We start from the raw sequence: 21,442 nt of genomic DNA, 5'->3' as shown, positions 1-21,442 counted from the left end.
GTTTCACTACTAGAGCTGGTCAAGGTGCCTGCATTTCCAGGTGGTCGTGGTCTACCTCGGAAGAGATCCTAGCTTTACACTGAGAACTCTGCACTGTAATTGATCAGGCTGGAGTACATGGAGTTAACAGAGTAACAGAACCCAGGCAGAGAAATTAAAATATGGGGGTTCATTATATTGAGCACTACAGAAATCTACTCTGGCCTCATTTTGCTGCACTGGCTTTTGTTTAGTCAACTTCAGCAACATTGCTCCATTAGCAGTGTAGACTGCTTTTATACCTCTTGCTCTTTTCCACAGGTTTCCTGTGACCTGTGGTGTGACGCACTGGCAGTGCCATTTCTCTGCCCCATATTTACAAGGACAGGAAAAGCCACCCTGCGTGGCTTTTCCTGTCCTTGTAAATACAGCCCCTTTACATGCAGCACGGTGTGTGAAAGGGGTATTCCGTGGGTGTCCCCACAGAACTCCCATGGAACCAGACATTTCCAGATTTAAGAGGAAACGTAAACCTGGAAATACGTCAGTATGCTACGCCACCCAGCTACACAAACCCTATTCTAATAGCTTCCATTGGAAGAAACTTAAGCAATTTTGTAAGATGAGGTCACTGTCCACAATGGGAGGCACTGCCCATGACAAGAGACAGCTGTACTCCCATCTACTAAAGATGAACCAGCGTCCTCTTTGCAAACAAAGAGGCAGGAGAGCCCCTCCGAGGAAAGCTTGATCACCCTTTCATGTTCTCAAAATTAGTACAGACACAATAGTTCAGTTCAACACTTTATTTTTACAATAATGTGAAGCTGTGAAATGAGACACGGTCTGGCCACCAAAGATTTTCTCCAAGAGGCTTCCTGTGGAAGGAGTCACCTACAAGAAAACGAGAAGAAGGTGAGTGAGGATAGGCAGTCACTAGAGATGTTACAGCATCCAAAGTGACAGTTTAACAAGTTTACTCCACCTGCTCTGCTGTAAACCAGAAGTTTCTCCTACAGTAGGGAGAAGGCCCTCCTAAATGGGTCACTACCTCGTGAGCACTAGTTTTAAACTGAGGTTTCACGAACACGTGTATACAACACGCCCTGTAAGCTTCACTCCAAACTTTAGTGGGCCACCCTTTGCAAGCCAAAATTAGAGCTTTTGGGAGTTCATCTTTCTCATGAAGCCTACAACCCCACATGCAGACATATGCCCCATTTAAGACCCATGGTATTCTGCTGTGGAACACATTTCTAAACATGGGATCATGTTTAAAGTTCCATTTTACTCTAAAAAAGATAGTTCGTATGCATTCTATACACCCTGTGATCGCCATATTACTATTTCTTATTTTCTATCAGCCTCACTTAAAGCTTTAGCAAAGTGATGCAAAGCAAATGACAGACGTGTGTAAACGGTTAAATATTTCTGACTAATGTATCCAGTTGTTGTAGTGTTTTGTCCCCACAATTTCTGTGTACTTACTTGAAGACCTTTTCCTGGAAACTTAATACTATCCCTGCTCTTGGCAAGTTAGCCTACTGCAGGGACCCCTCCTTTAAGAGTTCAATATGCTCATTCCTCTTGGGTTACGTTCTCACATGGCAAGCCTTCCTCACAGTATGGGACAACCACAGTGTGGACCATTAAACCCTTCAATAGTTACCATCTGAACCACATTTCAAAGCAAAACTGGTATCTGCCGGGCACAGAACATACTCTTGTATAGTGCTTGTTACATACACACAATCAACCCATAACTTACATTTCATGGTGCTGGCAGATGCAAAAAACAGGCTTCATGCAGCAGAGTGGAAAATTTAGCAACAGGTCAGCGGCAGTAGGCTGTGGTAAATTGCAAGACATTAGATTTTGAAAACACTACGTACTCGATTTAGATCGCAAGAATTGGTACAAAACTGGCACAAAAACTAAAGTGGGGTGATTGACTTATCAAGTTAACCTACTAACAGTAGGAGCCAAAGACTCAGTCTTGAAGGCACCAGCCTTTGGCCCACTCCAGGGGTGTCACTTCTGGTGACAGAGTAAAGTTTAATATGCAGTCTCAAGAAAGACACTCTTGAGTGCTCTAAGATCTAAACTAGAGGTGAGACCAGACCAATCTTCCACTTCAAGCAGACAAGAGCACTACAATTAGTTAATCCCTTGGGGGAGTCCAGATATAAAAAGGGGTAATCAGGGGAGGGGGGGGGGGTTCTAGCTGTAGTGCAGAAGTTATCTAAAAATTACTTTTAAACATTACAATAGAATTGAACGCAAGAAAGCACAATCTAATAAAACGTGGAATAGAAAATGACGAGAGTACAGGTAAGGGGGCAGGATAAAGGCTTGTCCATTACCATGCAAACAACTTTCTCAGTGTGTGTTACTGGCACTAGCGACCCAGAGGGGTGTGTACTAAATATGCCAACAGACCTCAGCAGCTATCCTCTCATGTACACTAGCTGGGAGGAAGCACCAGGCACCCTTAGTGGCAATCCACATGGGCTAGATCCACCATTTGTTTTCAAAACTATTCCTCAACTGGGCTTTAATATGCGAAACAGTTTGCCCATTGTTAGTGTATAATCTTTTCAACACAACGTATTGCTCAGTGAATTCAGTTTTATTGCAATACTTAAAAATTAATTTCTATGATTGTTACCTCAGTTCATTTAAATTAATTGATGTACACAGTATAAAAACCATGACTTACCCATAGCGTTGCGAGTTTGATGACCAGTTCCAAGCAGTCATGTAGGCACCATAACAGATCATGTTTCAGGAATTGGAGCAACAGCGAGACACAGAAGGCTGCTTCTAAAGCGTGGGAAATCTGTAATACATAGCAAGGACAAATCGGTACAAAGCTCAAGCGAAGAATATAATATAGTCAGTTGAGAAAGGGACTTGAATTTGTGCATACTGTACCAGCAATAAGGACTTCCAGTGTCAAAGGAAGCAGCTCTTTTTCCGCCAGAAGGGTTTCTCCTCCAGGAATTTGATTATATTTCACTGCGAGATGCCTGAATAGAGGCGTTCTGGGGCGCCCTTGGGTGCCAGAATTCAGGTTATCTCGAGAGAGGTGACAGACCAGAGCCAATCTCTGCCCCCTCTCAGTTGACGTCAGCACTGCAGCCGGTTCACCCAGTGTGACACCCCAGAAAAAAATGGGGGCCCACATGGGGCCCCGGCTGCAGTGCTGAGGTCAGGCTTAAATATAAGCCTCTTTGTTTTTTTTATTTAGTCATCACATAATGAGGGGAAGGAGAAGAGAGGAAGAAGGAGAAGAGAGGAAGGAGGAGAAGAGAGGAAGGAGGAGAAGAGAGGAAGGAGGAGAAGAGAGGAAGGAGGAGAAGAGAGGAAGGAGGAGAAGAGAGGAAGGAGGAGAAGAGAGGAGAAATTTGGGGGGGGGATGGCGTCTGAGTGAGACGTGTAAGTCTCTCCAGCATTTAGCTTCCCAATTGTAGCCAGGTGCCAGCCCTTTTTGCAGGGGAAAACACGCCGGCGGTGCAGTGGTCCGCTCTTACGAACTTGGAGGGAGCGGCGTAGCCAAAGGACCAAGACACATGGTTGCTGGGAGCGGAGTGCGACTGGTCCTGCAGCGCTGGAGGCTCAGAGTGGGGGGGGGGGGGGGGGGGGAGAGGCTCGCTCCTGCCAGAGGATCGGAAAAGCCTGTGGGCTGCACACTTGACAGCAAGGTGAGCTTCGGGAGCCCGAAGGAGGATATGGGGGCCCTGTGGCAGGCCAAGAAAGCAGCTTAACGAGGAAGGCAGCGCAAGAGGCCCGGGGGGGGGGGGGCAGATACACAGCAACTACCCAGGGGGAACCCACGAGCACAACAGGGACCTGTGGAAGGAAGCGGACGCCGCGCAGCAGCGAATTTGCATCCCACCAGGCTTAGAGCTTCTAGGGACTGCTGTTGACAGATTGAGAGGAGGCCGGGATATTGCGGCATGAGAGTTCTACGAAGAGACAGCGACTGAGGAAGGCTGTAAATGGCGAGGCGGTCACGGTGCAGTGACAGACCGGCAGCCCATCCAGCTTGAACCCCAAAGACTTGCCTCTGCTGGAGAGGAGTGGAAAAGCCTGGTCCCTGCTGCAGTGGGATGCCAGTGAACATGTGCAACATCCAGACCCCCCCACCCCCCGAACACAGTCTTAATTGGAGGGCCTGAAAGTTGAGGAGTGCAGCTACCACAGCCCTGAGAAGAGATTTATTGGCTGGGGCGCTTCCTGGAATCCCTGCAGAGCGCTCCAGCCGAGGTGGCCCTGAAGGTTGATTTCATCCCCGCCTGGGGTGCTGCGTCAGGATTTCCCTTTGCAGCTGAGGTCCCAACATGCATTAAGAGGAAAGGAGGAAGAGGGCACACACCAGCAGAACTAATTGGCATAGGTGAGCCTTCCTCAGCAGCCGATTACGTGAACTTGGCCCGGTGAGCCACTCTGAATTGGGACAGATTACCTCTGCCTTTAGCGCAGTAAGGGTTCACATTAGAAGACTATGGACACGCTCTTCCGATCGGAGTGAAGCACCCAGGCACAGAAAGTTTGAGATCAGGCAGACCAAAAGACAAGACCCCTGCATGCACCAACTCTAATTGCATAGCGCTGGGTGCCCATAGCCCTACTCATTACTAGGATAGTGGATAGTCCTTCAGCGACAGGAGAAAATATAAGCGTTTAACCACGAGACATTGCTGAGGGGGGCTGTGGGTCGCCATCCTAACCAAGGTTGCACGGTTAAGTGGGAGCAGCTCCCCATGGTCTACTGCATTACAGCAGCCAACACTACAAATACAGCTATGAATTGAGCTGCAATGGCTGCATCCTGGGCTAAAGAGGATAGATCAGTAAAACACATGTTGCTGAAGCAACCACTGGCATCCACCGCAGCAAGTGACTCTGCAGGAGACAGACCCAAAAAAAAAAAAAAAAAGGGATTGAGGCCTCCCGACGCCCCAGCTACCAAAGCCTTTATTACTACGCACTTCCGCCTCTGAGAAGATTTGCTCACAATGCACACTCCACTCTTGGCAGACCTAAAGGATGTTAGAAAGGATCTTGATAAGGTGGGAGACTCACATTCTTGGAAGTGTGAGAAACCCCCAGGGATAAAGAGCTGGAGATGCTGCAGCAGGAAATCCTGCGACTATGTGAGCAACAGAGCTGCAAGCAGCTGCGGAGGACCTAGAAAATCGCTCACGCAGAAATAATGTGCGCATCAAGGGGGTGCCTTCCCGTGCAGAAGTAGGGGACATGCGAATATGTTCTAGCCTTTCAAAATGGTGCTAGGCGACGAATGCCCCGCAGAAATTCAGATCAATAGAGCACACTGTGTGGAACTGCCCAAAAGCAACAAATCGCCCCCGCCTGATATTCTGGTTTGTCCACGACTTACAAGTGAAAGAATCTCTGGTGCACTCATCATCCAGACACCAGAGAACACTACTCGGCAGCTCATAAAACGTATACGTGCATAGACCATTTTTCTGATCTCACTGGCACCAAGCCTCTCAGACCCCCACCATGGAACCTCGCTCTGTCAGACCATGCCATGATCAGTTACACCACACGAAAATGGCAGTCCCACATCCGGCAGGCTGGCGACTGCGGGATAGTCTCCTACAATCCAGGCCTAATAGAAAGGCGATATGTGCCCAAATCTTAGACTATCTGCAAATTAACAGGGGATACTTCCTTAGCCGCAGTGTGGGACGCATTGAAATTAGTTGCCAGAGGAGAACGCATAGTTATCTCGGCAGGAGAGACTGCGACAGGAGAAAAGGCAGAGAATAGAGCAGGAAGAGGGAGAACTGGTGCACCTAGAGTCTGGAGGGCACTAGTGAAGAAAAGACTTTGGCTGGTGCGTCTGGACCTTGACATGGCAGAATATGCAGTTGAGGCTCAAATAGTTTTTTCTAAGCAGTGACAAATGTGGGAGAATGCTGGCGCAAAGGCTCAGAGCCAAAATCTGTGTCAACATCGATCAGGTCCATAAAACCGCCTCAGGGGACACGGTGCAAGTAGACCGGGACATAGCCGGGGGAGTTATAACACTTACCAGACTCTATACACTGAAGATATAGCCCCAACGCCCTCTCTGCGAGACATGTCACCAGACTGCCGGAGGCCACTGCAGAACAGCTGGAGCAACCAATCCACATTGAAGAGGTGATCACAGCCATCGCACACCTCAAAGGCTATAAGGTCCCAGACAGTTTTACGATGCAATTTTATAAACTGTTTTGCCCAAGACTAGCACCCTTACAGACGCGAGTATTTAATTCCTTCAGGGAGACAGGCTCGCTGACCGACTAGATTCTGGAAGCTTCAATTTCGGTAATATTACAACCAATGAAAGACCAGACACTGGCATTAACTGCCCTATCGAATATTGCTGCTTAAATATGCCAGAATCCTAGAGGTGCGGTAGAACCAGCTGATGGGACTGATCGATCCAGACCAGTCTGGGTTTATGCCCTCCCAGCAAGGGGGAGACAACACAAAGAGGTTGCTACACCTCATGGACGTCATACATAGTTCGCGTAAGGAGGCAGTGTTCCATCTCCATTGATGCCGAAAATGCGTTAGAGTGGGATGGTTGTAGCCAATTGATACATTGCAGCATTTCTGCTTCAGAGAGGGCTTTATCAAATAGAAGATATTTTTTATATTATATATTGCTTTGTCTCCGCAAGCAGCTGTCGTTTTTTTCTGCCAAAAACCAGAGTGCAGACCACAGAGTTAGTGTTGCCATTCAAGATTTATTCAGCCACAGCTAACACGGTCGGCATGACGCGTTTCGATCCCGGAAGGACCATATATGTTATGCTCCAAAGTTGCCCCTCAGTAAAGCAGCACTCGAGATCACTATATATATATGGCTCGGAGAGCATTCGTCAGGCTCAACGGAGTGTCCTCGAATACTTTCCCCACAGCAAAAGGCACCCAACAGGGTTGCCCCGTCACCACTTTGAGATAGAAAAAAAAATTAACACAATTTGACATTGTCCTCAAGCATCCAAGTCAACCTTTCAGAGCCTATCTCCCTTATACAAGCCTTGAAACAGTACATGTTCAAGTCTACTCCATTATCACTACATAAAAGATTGCAGATTACTACCATCTAGCATATACATGCTTATTGGAAATCCCCAGCAGAGTTGCAGATATTCTACTTACAGAAAGCCAATATGAAGGAGCTGAAACATTCCTGCACCATAGTCGAAGCTCCTTACCACACAATATTACAAACATTTCACCTTGACACAACAACCTTTGACCAGGCAAAAAGCGCCAGAACAGTTTGATTTTTGAAGGCCCTCCAACAGTTCTCACAGGGAGCAAAGACTACCAGGGACGTGCAATGTACAGTCCAGAATAAAGATTTATGAACGCTGGGCATGGACAACGCAGACGCCTAACCTACAATATTGCATGGAGTGGGAAGGGCCATTATGACCATCACATGCAAGTAATGCCCCAGAAGCTTTTGCTAGAAGAACAGGAGCAATGTATGGCAGGCTGATATTTTGCAGCCCCTCTACCAGTACCACAGGCTAAAGTAGTGTTCCATGATACGAGATAGTCCCCCAATCATTTCCCCCCCGCACACTACAAGAGCTGCTAGGGAAGGCTAGCCAGCATACAGTTAGCTGTTACTCAATTATACAACTGGCTCTTGCTTTCACAAAGAAAAAGCACAGGATCAACTTCAGTCTTAAAACAAGCTGAACATCTGTGCAAAGACGGGGCAACTGTTACAAGACCTAGTCAGGAACCAAAAGTGTTACGGCTTACAAAGTGTAGTATGAGCAGTAACATTCCATCAAAAAAAAAAACCTTTACAGATCCAAGTCAATAGCTGCTACCCATTCACATGGCACAGCCTATCACAAAAATTTAAAAATACTAAAATCAAGCAAGTGTGTGGATTTGGGCTACGCAAGTTTAAGAATTAGGAGATTGTAGAAAGTGAATGAGCTTGAAGAATTCATACTAAGAACTGCGACATCATGGGATACTGCGAGATGTGTTTGAGGCAGGCTAGCTTGCTCACATAGATGGCAGTTTGCTTGGCATCAGACGCTGGTGAAAGCACTACAATGAAAGTTAGATTCAATAATTTCTTTAATTGTATGTGGGCAAGTACATCTTTCCGCCAGGCAGTAGAAATAATTCCCATTCCCCGATCTGTTTATTCAAGCATCTGAATTTCAAGCCTTAAGAAAATTAGACCTGAAAGATGACCAGTTTCTTTTGCCTAAACAGGTTAACTTGTGGGTAACATCAAATTTTAGGATGGTAGGATAAGATGTCTCTCAAGCACCCTTCAGGCACTAAGTAAATTCGGAGATTGCCAGGTTCGTCTAGAAGGGGGTAAAAATACACCAGAAGAGCCAGCTGAGCCAATGTTACTCAACTGAGGGCTCCCAAATACAGATAGAGGTGCCTGCAGAAACATCTTTACTGGAAAGTTGTAGTTTATCATACTACACACTACTGTGATAGAGTGCACGAACGACAAGGCAGTTTCTGCAGTTAGGATTTATTGCAGTTTCCCAGATTCATGCAGAAAACTCCCCTTACCACCCGGGTATGCAGAGTTGCTGTAGTAGATTCACGGCATCATGACCTCCCTATCCATGCTCATGGAAATCTGGTTATAAAAAGCCACATTGTAGTCTGTAACCGAAAAAGCCTTCTTGCATTTTACATAGGTTTTTAACACATGCATCAATACTAGTGTTGTCAGATTACTCAGGACTACACTACTTTAATACGACCTCATGTCCTGCAAACGCTCTGCAACCCATAGTAGAGCAATTAAAAAAAGTTGGCTTAAAGCCTGAGAATTCAGGCCCCAGTGGAAGTCACCAGGTTTTGCTGAATCAGTTCGAGAAGTCATGACACCAACCTTGTGGAAAATCCATAAAACCACAGGAAACCTACAGAACCTAATCATGTAGAGGAGGATGCTAGCTGATTAACCAGCTGCTGATTAGGGCACTCATGCCCTAAGGCAAGACCCACTACAGCAGCTCTAAGGTGATGCAATCAGTGCCACTGCACTGGGTGCTGAATTGGGGTGGAGGGTGCCAGGTTTATTTTAGAATCACCAGATACCATGTTCCGTGTCCCAGCAATTTTCAAACATCAGTAAAAATTTCACAATAGCGCAGATTATTAATGTTCTTCCTGGAGACAGACTAGAGCTTTGCCTGGTAGTGGAAGTTTTGACTCATGGCGCAGAAGGTTAATATGCCTGCTGCAAAAAACATGTCCCATTCAGATCACAAAGTACATAGAATATAAATAGGTCAATGTGTTGTCACTTTTGTCAGATTCTTTTGTTACTTTAAGTTTGTTAGACCTGTCAGCCCTTTGGGTGGTCCCTCCTCATCATTATTTATTTTGTCCCACTTTTGCCTCAAGCCCTGTTGGTATTTTTCCTTTTTGGGAACCACCAGACTTTTTAGTATTGATGCAGATTCAGGGAGCCATTTTATCTACCCCTGGAACTTCTGTCTGAGGGCCTGGAGCACAAAATGGTGGCCACCTGTGACATCACCAGCACCCACTGGAACCTACTAGAACCTTCTGCAACATTCTGGAGCCCTGTGACAGTTGGAGGCGGTTTAGAATGTTGGGAAGCTAAGACAGAGAGTTGGCAGTTGGAGCTGGCAGTTGGCACCTGACTGGTGAAGAGAGAGCAGCAGAAACCTGAAGGAGGAAGGAGTGAGGCAGCAGGGGTGGAAACTTGTGCCTGGAGTGGGGTCCATAAACCCACCCTTGATACTAGTCCCTACTGACTGAGCCCAGCCTGGAGCCCTGTGTGGGAAGAAGCAAGAAAAACCATCTTAAGGACCTGGACAGCAGGAACAGGCCTTAGAAGCAAAGAACAGCAAAGTCCTGACCTGATTACTGGTTTCCCTGGAGTCCGACGTCGAGAAGCCTGAGACCCGGAGCCCGAGGTGGAGAAGCGGCGCTGACTTGAAAAGCAGACGTCGTACCCGGAGCCGCCAGAGGACGAGAGAGGGCGCCGACGGAGGTCGTAGAGAGTACCAGAGGTCGAGGAGGAAGTCACCTGAGGTCGAGTGAGCGGCGTCGACGGGGGAGTGAAGTCCGCCCTCCGGAGTCGCCGGAGACCGAGGTGAAGCGTGCCGGAGGTCGGGAGTGGAGATCGCACTCCGGAGTCGCCGGAACCTGAGGAGAGGAGCACCGGAGGTCGGGAGTGGAGGTCGCACTCCGGAGTCGCCGGAACCTGAGGAGAGGAGCACCGGAGGTCGGGAGTGGGGATCGCACTCCGGAGCCGCCGGAAGTCGACATCGAGCCAAGGCCGGCGACATCGAACCTGAGGTCGCCATCGGACCGGAGCCGCCCGAAGTCGACATCGAGCCAAGGCCGGCGACATCGAACCTGAGGTCGCCATCAGACCGGAGCCGCCCGAAGTCGACATCGAGCCAAGACTGCCCGACGTCATCGAATCGGAGGTCGAGATCGAGCCGAGGCCGCCGACATCGATCCGGAACCGCCTACCGGCGTCGTCAAGAACTGACATTGTGCCGAGGCCGCCGACATCGAACCGGAACCGCCTCACGGCGTCGACACGACTCCAGCGGCGTCGGAGCTTCAGAAAAAGGGCAGTAAGTGGAATAGAGGGCGCCTAAGGCCCTGTGGAATCCTAAGAGACTACTCTAGGGGTTAGAGAGGTGCTGGAACCAGCTTGATTGTGCCAGGGGTGAGCTGAGACTAATTCAGAGGGGTTGTGTAGAGTGAGAGAGCCAGGTCTCTAGTATTCCCCCCTTGATCTACCTCAGTTTAGGCCTCAGCCTTGTCCAAGCCAGGGAGTAGACACCCTCAAGCCATCCACATAACCACAAGCTGTGCCTGGGCCAAATCAGCCCATAGTAATCTCAAATGTGATCTGATTCTATAAGTGTCACTGTCAGCTTTTAATTATTTATTGAGAGCACTGTATTTATTGTATTTAACTTATTTATTGCTTCACTGTATTTATTGTTCCACAGTATTTATTGTCGCACAATATTTATTGGTTTGCAGTATTTATTGCCTCAGAATATTTAATTGCCTGTATGTATTGCACTTATATTTATGCCTTAATTATTTATGATCACCCCTATTTATTGAATCATTAAGCCAGTATTTATTTGACCTGCACTATTTAAAAAGCCTTGTATATTGTGATTGTGTTATTATTTATTTAATCAGCAACTAAGAGAAAAAGAAGATAAAGAAAGATATTTTCATAATTTTTACGGTGTAGAGTCGTTTTTGGAACGGATTCACGCATGGTTATTGTATGGGTATGTCGTATGCTTAGCACGGTGCCTGATTCCTGACCACTCGAGCCAAGCTACCACTGTGTATGTCTGGAGAGACCCCGTTACCACCACCCTTTCCGGTGTGGGAGTGGAGTATTTCCAACATTAATTGGTGTTCAGCGGTGGGATAGAGCTGTGCCTACGTATACTCGACAATAACTGTGGGTAGTCCATAGGCCTACACCGGGAGTTTTCTCCAAGCGGACTTCCTAATTGTGAGTTTTTGTTTTTTCCAAATTTACTCTGGTGGTGGGAGGAGGTATTATCAAAGGTACCCCCCTGCATAGCTTCTGCAAATACCTGTCTTCTGTTCTGAGTGGCCAAATGGAGTTTGTGTTGGAAGACCTGGAAAGTTATACTGTGGCCCAACTCAGAGAGTTTTGTCAGAGAGAGGGGGTGTACTGTCCCCCAGGTGCCAAGAAGGCTGAACTCCAGACCAGCTTGGGGGGAGGCACGACGAGAGAGTAAGGCTGAGCAGGAAGACAGGGATAGAGAGCCTGACAGCGAGGGGGCTGGGTTGTACCAACCTGAGGTGGGGAACCTAGTAGCGGGGCCCAGAACCATTTCCAGGAAGGGCAGCACTGTCTCTAGCGGTGGCTTATCTGAAGCAGAGTTAACTGACCGGAGGGAGAAAAGACAGCTCACATGGAAGTTAGCGGAGCTGGAGAAAGAGAAGGAGGGACAGAGGATGGCTCACGAGTTAAGGCTGAAAGAGATAGATCTTCAGATCCTAAGAGTCGGGGCACACACTGTTCCTAATGGTGGCAGCGAAGGTAGAGAGATCACTAGGGAACCCAAACCCTACTTGCCGAAGGACATAGTAGCTAGCTACGGGGCGGGTGACGATATCGCCAAGTGGCTAGCGGCCTATGAGGTCTCGTTAAGGGCCCATGGGGTTCCAGAGAAGTACTGGGGAGGGGGATTGTACAAGTACATGCGTCCAGCTGGTAGGGATGCATTATTGGCCCTAGAGGAGGATGAGCAGACCCACTACCCCACCATGAAAGTGGCGCTCATAAGAAAGTTTGGACTAACACCCGAGAAATACAGACAGAAGTTCCGGGGTAGCCACAAACTGGGCACACAGAATTGGGTGGATTTCCTGGATTATGCGAAGAAGGCATTAGAGGGTTGGATTCAGGGCAGTGAGGTGAGGGACTACGAGGGGTTGTTTGATTTAATGTTGAAGGAACACCTGCTCGAAAAATGTTTCCCTGAACTGCGTCAACACCTGGTGGATAGCAAGCTGACCAATCCCCGGAAGCTTGCTGAGGAGGCGGACATTTGGGCTAGTACCCGGGTGTCCACAAGGGGGACTGGAGGGGATACTCAAAAGGCTGGACAGGGCGCCCCCCAGAAGAAAGAGGGAGGGGAAAAGAAAAAGGAGTTCTCTAAAGGCCCCCAAAATAGTTTCCCAGGGAAGGGAACAGGATTCACCCCTAGGGCTAACCCACCCAGAAACCCTAATCCTGGCCAGAGTCAGCAGCCAAGGGTTGTCCATTGCTTCGAGTGCGGTGGCGTCGGACACTATAAGGGAGATGCGAAGTGCCCGAAACGACCACCCCCTCCCATTGGAGGAAAGACCCCCGGAGTAGCTAGTGTAGTGCTCGGGGAGGAGATGCCCTTAACTAAGGGAAGGGAGTGGGCGGGTGTCACTTTAGTGTCCCTGGGAGAACGGGAGATGGTTCCTAAGATCCAGGTGCCCACAAATACTGTAAAGTATGGGCAGTGGGTCACCATCAACGGCCAAAGAGGGGAGGCTCTGAGAGACACAGGAGCCAGTATGACTATGGTGCGTAGTCAACTGGTGTCTCCAGAGCAGGTAATTCCCGATGTACTCCACCCAGCCGAGATGGCTGACGGCAGAACAGGCCACTATCCAGTGGCCGAGGTTCCCTTTGAATGGGGGGGGGGTTGCAGGTTCACTTCGAGTTGCCGTAAGCCCTGCCGTGCCAGTCGATTGTCTACTGGGGAATGACATGGAGCACAACGCTTGGAAGGAGGTGGAATACCGGACTCACACTGAGATGCTGGGTACACCTGACTGGGCCTGTGTGAGCACAGGGTCCGCGACTACCCGGAGAGGGAGTTCGTTTCGGCTGGAGCCTGGAACAAAGGCCCAGCAGCTGCCCGTCAAGGGAAGAACCGAGGACAGGAGGAGCCTGCCTCGGCGTCCACACCCCGTAGGACGGATAGGCCACCGGAGGTGGTGGACCAGGAGTCTGCGGTGGGGGAGGTTACCAAACTGGGGGACCTACCCATCCCGGCCGAGTGGCACGTGGAGGGAGGCCCGTCCAGGGAGGAATTCTGCCAGGGCCAGAGGGAGTGCCCTACCCTTGAGGGGCTGAGGCGACAGGCCGAAGCCCAGGCAGCAGGGAACGTTGAAGGGAACTACAGTGTTTACTGGGAGGATGGCCTCCTCTACAGTGAACCCAAGGCACCCCTACATGGATCGTCACGAGCCTTGGTAGTCCCTCAACGTTACCGAGCCTTCCTTCTGGAGTTGGCTCATGAGATCCCCTTGGCAGGACACCTGGGGCAAGACAAGACTTTCGCCCGTCTTGTCCCACACTTTTATTGGCCTCAAATGAAAGTGTCGTCCGACACCTACTGCCGGACCTGTGTGTCTTGCCAAGCCAGTGGGAAAACAGGGGTGAAGCTGAAAGCTCCCCTGGAACCACTTCCTGTCGTTAGCACCCCCTTTGAAAGGGTGGGCATCGACATTGTGGGTCCGTTAGATCCGCCTACTACAGCTGGTCACAGGTTTATCCTGGTTCTGGTGGATCATGCCACACGGTACCCAGAGGCAATACCTCTGAGGACCATTACGGCACCTGTTGTGGCTAGGGCCCTGATGGGAATCTTTACCCGAGTGGGTTTTCCCAAGGAAGTTGTGTCCGACAGGGGGACCAACTTCATGTCAGCGTACATGCGGGCGATGTGGAAGGAGTGTGGAGTGACATACCGGTTCACCACTCCTTACCACCCCCAGACCAATGGTCTGGTGGAGAGGTTTAACAAAACCTTGAAAGGCATGATCAGAAGTCTGCCTGAAAGCCTGCGGAGGAAATGGGACGTCCTCCTACCCTGTCTATTGTTTTCCTACAGGGAAGTGCCACAGAAGGGAGTGGGCTTCAGCCCCTTCGAGCTTTTGTATGGGCACCCTGTGCGTGGACCTCTCAGCCTGGTGAGAGACGGATGGGAAAGAACTCCCAGAAAGCTTCCCCAGGATGTGGTGAGCTACATGCTGGCCTTCCGGAGCCAAATGGCTAAGTTGTGGAAGCAAGCTTCTGACAACTTGGAAGCCAGCCAAGCAGTGATGAAGGCGTGGTATGACCACAATGCTCACCCGGTGGAGTTGGAGCCTGGCCAGAAGGTGTGGGTGATCGAACCAGGAGAGCTTAGCGCCCTCCAGGATCGCTGGTCAGGACCCTTTGAGGTATTGGAGAAGAAGGGTAAGGCTACCTACTTGGTGGATCTTAAGACCCCTCGTCAGCCCCTACGGGTGCTGCATGCCAACCGCCTCAAACCCCACCACGAGAGGCCCGAAGTCATTTTGATGATGGTGACTGACGGAGCAGAGGACGTGAAAAGCGAGCCTCTCCCCGATTTGTTTGCGTCTCAAGAGAAGGATGGGTCGGTGGAGGGAGTGATTCTCTCCCCATCTCTAACTCCTGAACAGCGGGAGGACTGCCGCCAGGTCCTGGGGCAGTACTCTTTGTTGTTCTCCCTTGTTCCGGGTAGGACTCACCTGTGCGTCCATGACGTGGACACAGGAGACAGCCCACCTGTGAAGTCCAAGATCTACCGGATGTCAGACAAGGTGAAGGCCAGCATTCACAGTGAAGTCACTAAGATGCTGGAGCTAGGAGTGATCGAACCTTCTAGCAGCCCCTGGTCCAGTCCGGTGGTACTAGTACCAAAAGCTGCACCACCGGGTGCCCAACCGGAACTGAGGTTCTGTGTGGACTACCGGGGACTGAACTCAGTAACCAAGACTGATGCTCATCCGATCCCAAGGGCGGATGAATTGATAGACCGGCTGGGAGCTGCCCAATATCTAAGTACCTTTGACCTTACTTCTGGGTACTGGCATATCTCTCTGACTGATGGAGCAAGGGAAAGGTCAGCCTTCTCCACGCCCAATGGCCACTACCAGTTCTGTGTGATGCCCTTTGGGCTCAAGAACGCACCTGCCACGTTTCAGCGTCTGGTGAACCAGATCCTCACTGGAATGGAGAGTTTCTCTGCTGCTTATCTGGATGACATAGCCGTCTTCAGTAACAGCTGGGAGGATCACTTGCGTCACCTGCAAGCTGTTCTCCAGGCTCTGAGACAAGCTGGTTTAACGATCAAGGCCAGCAAGTACCAGATCGGGCAGGGGTCGGTAGTGTACCTTGGACACTTGGTGGGTAGGGGAGCGGTGCAACCCCTCCAGGCGAAAATCGAGGCTATTATGGCCTGGGAACCCCCCAAGACCCAGACTGAGGTCCGAGCTTTTCTGGGCCTCACGGGGTACTACAGCCGCTTCGTGAAGGGATATGGCACCATCGTGGCCCCCCTCACGGAGCTCACGTCCAAGAAACAACCTCGACGGGTAGTCTGGACGGAGGCTTGTCAGCAGGCCTTTGTGAAATTGAAGAAAGCCATGTGCGAGGCTCCGGTCTTAAGGGCCCCAGACTTTTCCAAGGAGTTCATTGTCCAGACGGATGCATCAGAACATGGCATTGGGGCAGTGTTATCGCAACTCAATGAAGAGGGTCTGGATCAACCCGTGGTCTTCCTATCCCGGGGACTACTCCCCAGGGAACAGAAGTGGAGTGCAATAGAGCGTGAAGCCTTTGCAGTGGTATGGGCTCTGAAGAAGTTGCGGCCATACCTGTTTGGCTCGCACTTCCTGGTTCAGACCGACCACAGACCCCTTCGTTGGCTGATGCAGATGAAGGGGGAGAATCCCAAGTTGTTGAGGTGGTCTATTTCCCTACAGGGAATGGACTTTCAGGTGGAACATCGGCCTGGAGTGGACCACGCCAATGCAGACGGTCTCTCAAGGTATTTCCGCCTTAGTGATGAGAACTCCCAAGGGGTTGGGTAGCTCTCCCCACTTTCAGCTGGGGGGGGGACGCGTGTTAGACCCGTCAGCCCTTTGGGTGGTCCCTCCTCATCATTATTTATTTTGTCCCACTTTTGCCTCAAGCCCTGTTGGTATTTTTCCTTTTTGGGAACCACCAGACTTTTTAGTATTGATGCAGATTCAGGGAGCCATTTTATCTACCCCTGGAACTTCTGTCTGAGGGCCTGGAGCACAAAATGGTGGCCACCTGTGACATCACCAGCACCCACTGGAACCTACTAGAACCTTCTGCAACATTCTGGAGCCCTGTGACAGTTGGAGGCGGTTTAGAATGTTGGGAAGCTAAGACAGAGAGTTGGCAGTTGGAGCTGGCAGTTGGCACCTGACTGGTGAAGAGAGAGCAGCAGAAACCTGAAGGAGGAAGGAGTGAGGCAGCAGGGGTGGAAACTTGTGCCTGGAGTGGGGTCCATAAACCCACCCTTGATACTAGTCCCTACTGACTGAGCCCAGCCTGGAGCCCTGTGTGGGAAGAAGCAAGAAAAACCATCTTAAGGACCTGGACAGCAGGAACAGGCCTTAGAAGCAAAGAACAGCAAAGTCCTGACCTGATTACTGGTTTCCTTGGAGTCCGACGTCGAGAAGCCTGAGACCCGGAGCCCGAGGTGGAGAAGCGGCGCTGACTGGAAAAGCAGACGTCGTACCCAGAGCCGCCAGAGGTCGAGAGAGGGCGCCGACGGAGGTCGTAGAGAGTACCAGAGGTCGAGGAGGAAGTCACCCGAGGTCGAGTGAGCGGCGTCGACGGGGGAGTGAAGTCCGCCCTCCGGAGTCGCCGGAGACCGAGGTGAAGCGTGCCGGAGGTCGGGAGTGGAGATCGCACTCCGGAGTCGCCGGAACCTGAGGAGAGGAGCACCGGAGGTCGGGAGTGGGGATCGCACTCCGGAGCCGCCGGAAGTCGACATCGAGCCAAGGCCGGCCGACGACATCGAACCTGAGGTCGCCATCGGACCGGAGCCGCCCGAAGTCGACATCGAGCCAAGACTGCCCGACGTCATCGAATCGGAGGTCGAGATCGAGCCGAGGCCGCCGACATCGATCCGGAACCGCCTACCGGCGTCGTCAAGAACTGACATTGTGCCGAGGCTGCCGACATCGAACCGGAACCGCCTCACGGCGTCGACACGACTCCAGCGGCGTCGGAGCTTCAGAAAAAGGGCAGTAAGTGGAATAGAGGGCGCCTAAGGCCCTGTGGAATCCTAAGAGACTACTCTAGGGGTTAGAGAGGTGCTGGAACCAGCTTGATTGTGCCAGGGGTGAGCTGAGACTAATTCAGAGGGGTTGTGTAGAGTGAGAGAGCCAGGTCTCTAGTATTCCCCCCTTGATCTACCTCAGTTTAGGCCTCAGCCTTGTCCAAGCCAGGGAGTAGACACCCTCAAGCCATCCACATAACCACAAGCTGTGCCTGGGCCAAATCAGCCCATAGTAATCTCAAATGTGATCTGATTCTATAAGTGTCACTGTCAGCTTTTAATTATTTATTGAGAGCACTGTATTTATTGTATTTAACTTATTTATTGCTTCACTGTATTTATTGTTCCACAGTATTTATTGTCGCACAATATTTATTGGTTTGCAGTATTTATTGCCTCAGAATATTTAATTGCCTGTATGTATTGCACTTATATTTATGCCTTAATTATTTATGATCACCCCTATTTATTGAATCATTAAGCCAGTATTTATTTGACCTGCACTATTTAAAAATCCTTGTATATTGTGATTGTGTTATTATTTATTTAATCAGCAACTAAGAAAAAGAAGATAAAGAAAGATATTTTCATAATTTTTACGGTGTAGAGTCGTTTTTGGAACGGATGCACGCATGGTTATTGTATGGGTATGTCGTATGCTTAGCACGGTGCCTGATTCCTGACCACTCGAGCCAAGCTACCACTGTGTATGTCTGGAGAGACCCCGTTACCACCACCCTTTCCGGTGTGGGAGTGGAGTATTTCCAACAAAGTTTAAAAAGATAATCCTACTATAGATCAGCGAGCTATTAACTGTCAAAGAGGTGCATGCAAACTGCAAGGAAAATATTTCAGCTACATGTTTTTCCGCACAGTCTTTCCTTATCCTAATATTGCAAATAGGGTTTGGGTAGAAATCAATTAAAGAAAATCATAATGGTGTTACATTTTGAATTCTGAATTTGCCCTTTTCCAGACCAAGGACTCTTAACCCCTTCAGTGCCCATGACGAGCTGGACTCGTCATGGGCTGCGGTGGCGCTGTGCCCATGACGAGTCCAGCTCGTCATGAACTCCGCCCGCTAATGTTAAGCGCGGCACTGGGCGGGGAAAGGGGCGGGCATGCAAGGGGTTAAACTATCCTGCCAACCAGTATGGACGACATGCGACTCCTACACCTTGTATGCCTGTTTTATGTAACATTTCCTATACATTTATTTACACGTACGATTGTCTCCATGCAATGTACGTGTGATGTAAAGTGTTTTAACACCTTAAACTGGTATGAGTGGTGCTATAAAACTAATTGAATCTAAGAGACCGTGATTATGGGGGACTTGGAGGCAGGGAGGGAATCAGTCGTAAGGTGTGGGGGAAGAGCCACAAGCATTGTTGCACAGGGCGCCACCCGTTACTAAAGTTGGCCCTAGAGAGCCAGCTGAGTACTCCATGAGCAGGACTTTTATCAGAAGACTGGCAGCCAAAGAAAGTGAATGGCTTGGATGTGCCGATTCAAGCTATACCAGTGTCAACGTGTTACACTACACCACCGCAACAACCTGAAATACAAAAATAAAAAGTTAAAACACTCAAGCTAAAAAAACAGCAGCCCTTTAAAAGCAGAAACAGACTACTCAATTTGGGGTGGGAAGCACACAAGCAAATCAAAGCAGGAATTTGTCAAGTCTAAAAACATGCTACCAGCCAATCGGATAGTCAAAGCTGAGCCAATCACACAAACCATCTTTCTGCAGATCAAACAAGTTAACAAGCAAAATGTATTCCTGCTACATCCCCCACCTCATGCAAAGTTAAACTGTACTCACTGATAGTATGAGCGAAGTTCCGAAGAGTTACAGGAGACCGAACCACCTACAAGCACATGAAAACAAAAAACAGGCATGGTTATCCACTCCATCTTTAAAGGAAAAACATGAAACCTCAACACAACGCCCCCACTGAAACCCAAGACAACCCTTCCAAAAATAGAAGTATGCCCCTTACACAAACCTAACCTACCAACCATGGTTCCTTATATTGGTCCTATGGGAAAACAGCCCCAAAACAGAATATTTCTTAGCCACAAAAAGCGTAATTAAGGAATTGCAGTGTTTTTAGCTGTCTGCCCACCCAAGAGAGCGACCACCAACAGCAAATTCCGAGGCAGCATTTTCCTAAATTCATAATAATCATTAGTTACACCCCCCACCCCCTTTAACAATTGTATAACGAAGCTTGGTCCCCCCGCCCGCCCACCCCCTCGCCCCGGATTTAGTCAGGAGCTCACATGACTAAGTACCGTGCTGAGAGAGGCCCCTGCAACTGACATTCGAACTGCAGCCTTTACCATTGGTGCTTTACCTCGCATCCAGAATTAGCTGGGGGGAAATTGAGGGGGGGGGGGGGGGGGGGCGCTGCACACCCCCCAGACAATACAATTCTGAAACCGACTTCGAAAGAAACGGAACAAAATATCCCCCAATCTTACAGTCTACTTTAAAAAAAAAAAAAAAAAAAAAAAAAAAAGTTTCAGCTTTAACGCAGGTTCCAATAGCATGCACTACAAACTGAAAGAAAACAACCTCACAGTTTCCATCATATGCATTTTAGATTACCCACGAGATCGCTTTTTTTCGGGACTCACAACTGAACTGTAATTTAGAAATGAAATTCAAATGTAGCCTACTGCTTGATAGAGTGTTTAGACAACACCAGTTTTCCCAGACCGGCGCCTCCCTAACACGTAGCTTCTTTTCATGGGAGTTATTCCAGTTTCTTATATCGAACTACAACTCCCAGAATACAATCATCTAGTAATAAAATCGAAAAGTTCCTCACACCAAACAAAAATAAGTGTACCAGTTTCGGGACAAGTGGAAAAAAAAAAATATATATATATATATATATATGTATGTTAAAGTAAACATCTCGAAACAAAAAAACGTAACAATCATTTAACCGTAATGGTTACAACAAACAAAAAAAAAAATATAGAAACTAAACATCAATTTAAAAGTTTTGTTCACAACAAGTTAACATTTACTTGAAATACTAATAAAACAAGATCGTGATAACAAAAGGAAAAAACCCAGTGTAACCACCTCTAGGACTTTAATTATGACGGCTTCTTAAAGACATTACCTGGTCAAAATAATCTTCGTGACCGTTAAAGATTACAAATTAAGAAGAAGAACTGCAGAGTAACTGAAGACTTACAAACAAAAACAAATTTACCACCAACGCTCGTCCACCCCTCTCCGAAAAACAGGCCTATCTTTCGCCTTTGTCCGAGCTCTCCTTCGACAGAAGATAAACATCCAAGTCCTTATCTACAAAACAAGTAAACTTCACTGATACCAAGATCACCCAAAAACGTCTGTAAGTAAGAGAATTTAAGGTATTATTAAAAAATTAAATCTGTACAGCACGTAAGTAATACTCAGCAGATAAACAACTCGGAAAGCCAAAAGACAGCTAAAGCATTCGCTACACAGGCCGAATTACTTAGCACACCCGTCATCAACACATTTTAAATGAATAGTGCCCGCGAGACACTAGGTCAAGAGGCCACCTTTGAAACAAATCAAAGGCTCTCCGATAATTACAAGCCACGCCTATTTTGGTCATGTGACAATCTCATGGCCAATCCAAGGCTTCCATTAGATTTTAGCGCCAGCGAGAGGAAAGCAGACGGGAGCGCGATGGGTGTAGCCAGGTGACCAATCCAGGTGTAATTTATTGGTTCCCGAGTAAGAGCGGGAGTATGATTGGCCATGTGGTATTTGGGTACTC

At 48.9% G+C, this 21,442-nt stretch overlaps 1 long non-coding RNA gene across 1 annotated transcript; it reads right to left on the bottom strand.

The window, feature by feature from the left end:
- Positions 1-770: 770 nt before the first annotated feature.
- Positions 771-21,196, bottom strand: LOC146856519 (uncharacterized). The gene is made up of 5 exons (XR_014980964.1): positions 20,867-21,196; positions 19,477-19,522; positions 2,699-2,818; positions 1,748-1,827; positions 771-873 (listed from the first exon to the last, which is right to left on the bottom strand). It is a non-coding gene; the product is annotated as an uncharacterized LOC146856519 (long non-coding RNA).
- Positions 21,197-21,442: the final 246 nt, after the last annotated feature.

Source organism: Triturus cristatus, chromosome 4_1, assembly GCF_964204655.1.
Source record: "Triturus cristatus chromosome 4_1, aTriCri1.1, whole genome shotgun sequence".
In the NCBI taxonomy this organism is placed as follows: Eukaryota; Metazoa; Chordata; class Amphibia; order Caudata; family Salamandridae; genus Triturus; species Triturus cristatus.
This window is presented reverse-complemented; position numbering and strand designations above follow the sequence as displayed.